This window comes from Gekko japonicus, unplaced genomic scaffold (assembly GCF_001447785.1).
Source record: "Gekko japonicus isolate JY-2015 unplaced genomic scaffold, Gekko_japonicus_V1.1 scaffold750, whole genome shotgun sequence".
Taxonomy (NCBI): Eukaryota; Metazoa; Chordata; class Lepidosauria; order Squamata; family Gekkonidae; genus Gekko; species Gekko japonicus.
Window position 1 is genome coordinate 214,868 of NW_015160857.1, and position 7,840 is coordinate 222,707.

A 7,840-nucleotide genomic window follows, 5' to 3' on the forward strand; every position below is an offset into this window, starting at 1 on the left:
AGCCCCGTTGATTATGGAACAGACCTCCCCAGGGAGGCTGGCCCCCTTACTTTCAATCTTTAGGAGGCAGTAGGACTGCAGTAGGACCGAAGAATAGATTATTTTGAATTATGGTGCTGGAGAAGACTCTTGAGAGTCCCTTGGACTGCAAGGAGATCAAATCAGTCAATCCTAAAGGAAATCAACCCTGGGTATGGTCTGCTGGAAGCTCGTGGTTCCCAGCTGGGCCCCATTCTGGTTTTTCTGCTCCCCCTGACCAGACTGCGGGCTTAAAGCACTCCAACTTATCTGGCAAGCATCCCCCCCATCAGGAGACCAGATGTCACCATAGAGGAATTTAGGGTGTGGTGTAGGGGCTAGCGTGATTGGCTAGGGTGTGAGAGGTCCAGGTTCGATTCCCTGCTCTGTCATGGAAACTCTCTGTGTGACCTTGGGCCCCTCACAGACTCTCAGACTAACCTACCTCATAGGGTTGTCGTGAGGAAAAATGGAGGTGAGGAGAGTGATGTCACTTCCTTTGGGTCCTCGTTGGGGAGGAAGGCGGGGAATAAATGAAGTAGATTAAATAAATGAATGGATCTGGCAAGCATCTCTCCCAGCAGGAGTTTAGACGTTACCATGGAGGCATTTGGCGTGATCTCCTGTTTTCTGCTGGGAGAGACACTTACCAGATTCTTCGCTCGGGGGTGGTCGTGGTAGTCTCGCCCCAGCCAGGTTGCTCTGGCTCAGTGGTAGAGCCTTTGCTTGGCACGCAGAAGGTCCCAGGTTCAATGCCCGGCATCTCCGGTTAAAAGGGTTCAGGTAAGAGGTGATGTGAAATACATCTGCCCAAGACCTCAGAGATTTGCCACCCCCTCTTTCGGCGCAGCACGGGGATTCCCGGAAAAGGAGAAGTCTGATGCTGCAGAGCAAAATGGGACAAACTGCGTTCTTGCGCCTGGGACTTCTGCGTTTTTGCGCAAAAACATCTGCGGAAATGAGGGAAAGCAGCAGAGGAATACAAGTGCAGGAGAACTGTCGATGCAGAAACTGTCTGAGTAGACAATACTGACCCTGATGGACCAAGGGTCTAATTCAGTATAAGGCAGCTTCACACTTGGGGAAGGGAGCAACGATGTCATGTCGGAGGAGGAGAGGTCCTGTGGCTCCCACTCTGTGGTACCCATGTGGCTTTACAGGGCCATGCTCAGCATCCCAGGCTGAAGAAGTTTGGATGTTGTTTTTGGAGCAGGCCCATGCAATATCCTTGCCAATACAAAGGTCACAACAGAGGGGAAATCAGCATCACTGGCACCTATTAAAAAAAACTACTTCAGGGCTTTCAAACTTCATACCAGGGGGTATTCAATGGCAGACAAACTTCTCCACAAAAGACAGCACTAATCTCTCCACTAATTTCCCTTCCAATGGGCAGGCCTGACTAACTGCCTGTCAGAGCAGAATTTGCACCCAAGTCCAACCCCCAGAATTTTCTGCCATGCTGAGGGCTCCTCGACAGACAAACCAGTGCAGAAGAAGTTCCCTGAAACTCTGCAAAGGGCTGAAACAAGAAGAAGAAGAAGAAGAGAAGAGGAGGTTGGATTGGTACCCCGCCCTTCACTATCCAAAGGAGTCTCAGAGCGGCTGACAAACTCCTTTCCCTTCCCCTCCCCACAACAGACACCCTGTGAGGCAGGTGGGGCTGAGAGAGCTCTGACAGAAACTGCTCTTTTTCAAGGACAGCTCTTACCAGAACTACGGCTTGCCCAAGGTCATCCAGCCAGGTGCAAGTGGAGGAGTGGGGAATCAAACCCGGTTCTCCCAGATTAGAGTCCGCGCACTTAACCCCTACACCAAACCGCACACTTAACCACTACACCAAATAAAACCAATGCTCCATCTAAGCTGTGGAGTCTTGTGGGGAAAATTTCTACTGTGTGAGCTACTGGCATTAAAGTTGTGAGCGAGCGATTGGGCTGCTGCATCAATTAGTTTGCTCTGGAGCCCATCCTTCCCGAGCAAAGACAACAATGTGTGAGAGCCGGAGGCTAAAAAACTGTGAGCTAGCTCACACCAACTCAGCTTAGAGGGAACACTGAACAAAACCCATCTCTTCGGGCTTACCTTGCAGCAGTAGCAGAGCCAATGTACAGAACAGAACGGAAGACAGGGGCATGTCGAGGAGTCTACTTCTGTGCTCTGGAGAGAAGACTTCCTCTTCACTGCTGAGGTCTGGGCCCTGCCGCCGGCTCCTCCTTTTTAACAAGGCAGGGGGGTTCGTGTGCCATGACTTCATCAGTCCCTGCACCTGCCTCCTCTTCTCTGACTGCTCCCCCCACCTACCTTCACACCTCTGAGCTGCGACACTTTCCTCTGCGGCTCCCGTCAAGAAAGACCCGACCACTTTGTCATCTCTAAAATTAACTTTTTGTGTAGCCAGACCTGAGCGGTCCGATGTCAGCAAACAGGAGATGAAAGGGCAGTGTGCACTTTCCCTTCTCTTCTAAATGTGGGAGGTCTCTTGTGAGCAACGCTGTTGTCTCAAGCGTGCTGCAGACATTTAGTAGAAATAACGGACGTGCAAATGTGCTACTGCTTTGCTCCGGACAGCAAGTTCTGCATCAGTCCAACAGTTCGGCTTGGATGCCAGTTGCCATCCTGAAAACTACTTAGATAAACATAAAAAACCTACAAAAAACAGAACATACACATGAAACATAGGTGTTGGGGGGGAACTCTTACATCATTCAGACATCTGTTATACTACTTCTTACAGAATCCATTTGCTTATTAGTTACATAAAAAACCAGTATCATTTGTTTATGAGAACTGCATATATATGTAGGCAATTTCTATAATGTCTCTAGTTTTAATAAAAGCTTATGTAGGCCTCGGCCACACGGGCAGGAAAATGCGGGGGGGAGGCGTGGCTGTTTGCCCCGGAGCAAAATAACGCGCGACTGTGCGATCAGGCATCGGGTTGAGGTCCCGTCAAGCTCCCGTGGTTAGGGGGGAGGTACCGATCACATGACGTGGCAAAGAAGTGGAGCGGCGTGGCAAACGGGGTTGTGTTTTTTTTAAAAAAAACTGAAATGTGCGCATGCTCCGTTGGGTGCTTGTGCGCATCCCATGGAGACTTGGGGGGAAAAAACCTTTTTGCGAGGGGACATGGGCAGGCGCCGGATGCCACCGGAAACACGATCAGGTGCCCGCCCTTGCCCCACAGTTTCCGGAAACTAGTACCTCGGAGGTACTAGATTTTTTACCCTGCATCTTCGGCGGGAAGCCTCAGGTGAGCCACGGGAGCTCTACGCTTCCCAGATGTGGCGTTGTGATTGCGCCCGGAAAATCCGCCTATCTTCTGTCTCTCTAGCGTGGCTAATGCTCCGTGTGACCGGGGCCATAGTTAATTTACTGTATTCTTCCAGCCATGTATAATATCTTGATCATGTATTTTGACATTTTTCTTCTTGTTGTCCTTTCAAAAATGAAGTCAGTTTATCCATCTCAGCAGTTTCAAGCGTTTTGGTTATATTTTCTTCCTCTGAAGGTATTTCATCTTTTCTCCAGTATTTAGCATACAATATTCTTGCAGTTGTTAACACATGCATAATAAGATAAAAGTCTTGTTTCTTACCATTTTCTGGTCTAATATTCATGGGTAAAAGGTATAGTACATTTTAACATTTGTTGTATCATTTTATGGATCCAGGCCCAATATTTTTTTTAACTCTATCACATGTCCACCACATATGAAAAAAATGAGCCAGCAACTTTTTAATATTTCTGACAAGCATTATAGTTCAAGGTAAAATTTTGCTAACATATCTGGAGTCATATACCATCTATAAAACATTGTATATATGTTCTCTTTATATGAGATTGCTTTGGTAATAATTTTTACATTCATTTTCCATATCTGGGACCATTGTTCTAAGTCAATACTATGCCCTATGTTTTGTGCCCATTTAAATCATGGAGTTTTTGATTATTTCATCTTGTGTTTTATCTTCCAACAATATTGCTGTAGATGCATTCATTCATAATATCATGTTTGCTTAGTCACTCATGGTACTGATTTTTCAAAGTATATTCATTGACAGATTGCTGGCTATTTATAGCTACAGGCGGTAGCTGGGTAACATTCTACTGAGAAGCAATCGTTAAATTGCTGGCCTGGGGAATCTGGGTGCCCTACATGATGTATTAAATGTGCAGTCAAGAGAGCTTGGGAGAAGGACTGTGGCTCTGTGGCAGAGTACATGCTTTGCATGCGGGAAGCCTTGCATGTTGCCATTGGAAGGATCTGAGGCCCAAAGCAGATGAGACTGTGAGAGTTCTGTGTCTGGAACTCCCACCTTTTAAAAATGAACATCAGAAGAGCCCTACTGGATCAGACCAGGGGTCCATCTAGTCCAGCATCCTGTCTCACACAGTAACCAATCAGTTTCTCTGGAGGGCCAACAACAGGGCACAGAGGCTGAGGCCTTCCCCTGATGTTGGCTCCTGGCTCTGGTATCCAGAGGTTTAGTGCCTCTAAATGTGGAGGCTATCTTTAGTCACCATCAGGGCTCTTTTTGTAGAAAAAGCCCAGCAGGAACTCATTAGCATAATAGGCCACACCCAACTGCAGAAACTCATTAGCATATTAGGCCACACCCCCACGTTACCAGAAGTGTGGTCATCGAGACACACCCACCTTTTGCTTCTTATTCTGTTTACCTTGTTTGTTGTCAAAACCCAGGGCTTTTTTGTAGCAGGAACTCCTTTGCATGTTAGGCCACACACCCCTAATGTAGCCAACCCTAACGGGTTTCTGCTGTTGGGTGTGGCCTATTATGCTAATGAGTTCCTGCTGGGTGTGGCCAACTCAGGAGCCAGCCGGAACTCCGTTCCTGTGCGTTCCTGCCCCAAAATAACCCTGGTCACCATGTATCTAATCCCCTTTTAAAACCATCTGTGCTTGTGGCGATCCCTACATCCTCTGGCAGCAAATTCCACATTTTAATCACTCATTGTGTGTGCTAACATAAGAAAAGTGCATGAGTCCAGGAGCACCTTCAAGACTAAAAAAATCTGTGGCAGGGGATGAGCTTTTGTGAGTCACTGCTCGCTTCTTCAGATATCTGAAGAAGCGAGCAGTGACTCACAAAAGCTCATCCCCTGCCACAGATCTTGTTAGTCATTAAGGTGCAACTGGACACATGCACTTTTCCGCTGCGGCAGACAGACTAACATGGCAACCCATCTTGTGACCACATAAAGCATTTTTCAGGCGTGAGGGGGTCCCGATTCTGACTGTATCAGGGGAGGGGGGGGTTAGTGTCTCCTGTGCTATTTTCCTGACCCAAAATGACATGTGGGAGCTGCTGTTTGGGGAAAACCGAGAGGTACCGATACAGGTACCTGTACATTTGCTTCAAGGGGGCTATTTTAGGCTGGGGAAGCAGTGTGTGCAGAAAAGGCTCCCCTTTATCCTCGCACCACGATCCTGACCAGAACCGGACCCTCAAATACTTGCATTTAAGAAGCCCACTTGGATCATGGGGGTCCTCAGGTGTCTTGCCTGCTTGTGTTTCTCTATGGCCGTGATCACACGGGCAGTTTGGCCCGACACAGCCACTCCTCCCCCCCGGATCAGATGGGCGCAGTCAGACAGCCACGTCTGTCAGGCATTCCCTAGCCATACTTATCCCGTCATAGGACGACTTGGAGCCATGTTAAAAAGGCACCACATCGCAAGTGGTGTTTTCAGTTCCCCGCACATAGCCAGATGTCCGAACGCGGGGGAGTGCAGGCAGAATGGATCTGGCAGTCTGAACCTGCAGATCCATTCTGCCGCCAGGGAGCGTTTTGTGAAAAAATTGCCTATATGCACATGCATGCACATGCACACTTGTGGGCGTACCTGAATTGTGGGGGGGGGGTTTTGGCAGCGCGTTCCATGGCTGAGGTGCTGCAATAATGTGGGTGCTTTACCATGGGATGCCTCTGTGGGTAACCCACAGCGGGGTGTGCTGTGTGGCTGATATGCCCCGCAACACTTTCAACTGTTTCAATTAGAGGCGGCACCATATCGCGCCAAGCCGCCAGTGTGACCATGGCCTATGGTGCGCAGCTGCTGGGGAGGGCTGTGTACGGGAACAGCACAATGTGTTCCAATGGGCCTGGCCAGCACGCCTTGTCCAATCACCCTGAACCCTAGGACATGCTCCAGAATCCTCTCTGTCAAGGTCGACAGGATCCCCAAGCTATCAAGACTGATTTCTTGTAACCAAAGAATTAGGAATGGATTCCAGTGGAAAGAAGCTGGCTCTCCTTTCCGCTTCCCTGCCGAGCCACTGCAGATTTTACCCATAAAAAACCGTATGCTCCAAACTCACAAGACCTGGCAAGCTCCAGTGTTCACTACAATGCTCTTAGAATGCTAGAATTTGGATTTCAAGTCAAACACTTCTCATGCTAATAAGGCAAAGCTGTGATTGTAGATATTTTTAACGCGCCTTTTAAGTGACAGCAGGCCAAAAAAAAAGCTTTCCAATTCTAACAAATGGCATGGTTGGAAACTGAATTGCAGTACTTGGGTGTTTGGAATTCTACAGAATGTTGATCGTAGTGAAAATTACTAGCTACGATGGTCGTCGCAGCACATTTCTAGAAGCCTGATTATCATTGAATTTACAATCTTAGCTTGGTAATTCTAATGAAGAAGATGCAGGAAGCACTTGCTTTGTAATGAGGACATGTGAAGTTACACCAGAGCCAAGCTGTAGTTCGTGAATAAATCAAACTTCCAGTGCAACCGACAGCCAAGGGTCAGTATTGCAGAGAAAACGTTTGTTCTGTTATGCAGCTGTGAGTGGGGTTTGCATTGTGTGAATACAGGGTGCCACTCGCCGTTCCTTGCTCCTTGATCCATTGGGTTAGGTCCTGGAGAAGCCTTGGCGGGGAGGGGGGGTCCATAGGAGGAAGAGGAGGAGGAGGAGGAGTAAGAGGAGAAGGAGAGGAGAAGGAGACGAAGTAGAGGAGGAGGAGAAGAGGAGGAGATTGTATTTGTACCCCGCCTTCATTAGAGCAGCTTACCATTTTCCGAGGACTGCTTTTGAGAGAACAGCTCTGAGAGAACTGTGGCTTGCCCAAGGTCACCCAGCAGCTGTGTGTGGAGGAGTGGGGAATCCAACCCGGTTCTCCCAGATTAGAGTCCGCGCGCCTAACCACTACACCAAACTGGTTAGCAGTTACACCTCTCTAATGCCATTGAAGTCAACGGGTTTAGAAGGGTGCAGGTTGGCTGAGGATAGCACTGTTGACCAGAAGCCAAACGGCCTGTTAAAGGGAACTCTTGACATTTTTATTTCAAGGCCACTGCAGAAAGAGATTGGAGCAGGTTTCTCCTTAAGGGGCCACATGTGGAAGGGGTGTGTGTGTGCTGGGCTACACTGTCCCGACTCCAGAGCCACTTCTTCGATTTGGAGCTCTACTGCTGCTTTTTGATGCCCTGACCTGGAAAGCCTGGGCTGGCCCGATCTCATCAGATCTTGAAAGCTAAGCAGGGTTGGCCCTTGTTAGTATTTGGATGGGAGACGGCCAAGGAAGTCCAGCGTTGCTGTGCAGAGGCAGGCAATGGCAAACCACCTCTTTGGTGTCGTGGTTAAGTGCGCAGACTCTAATCTGGCAGAACCGGGTTTGATTCCCGCACTCCTCCACATGCACCTGGCTGGATGACCTTGGGCAAGCCATAACTCTGGCACAGCAGTTCTTGAAAAAGACCCGTTTCTGTCAAGAGCTCTCTCAGCCCCACCTGCCTCACAGGGTGTCTGTTGTGGGGAGGGGAAGGGAAAGGAGTTTGTAAGCCGCTCTG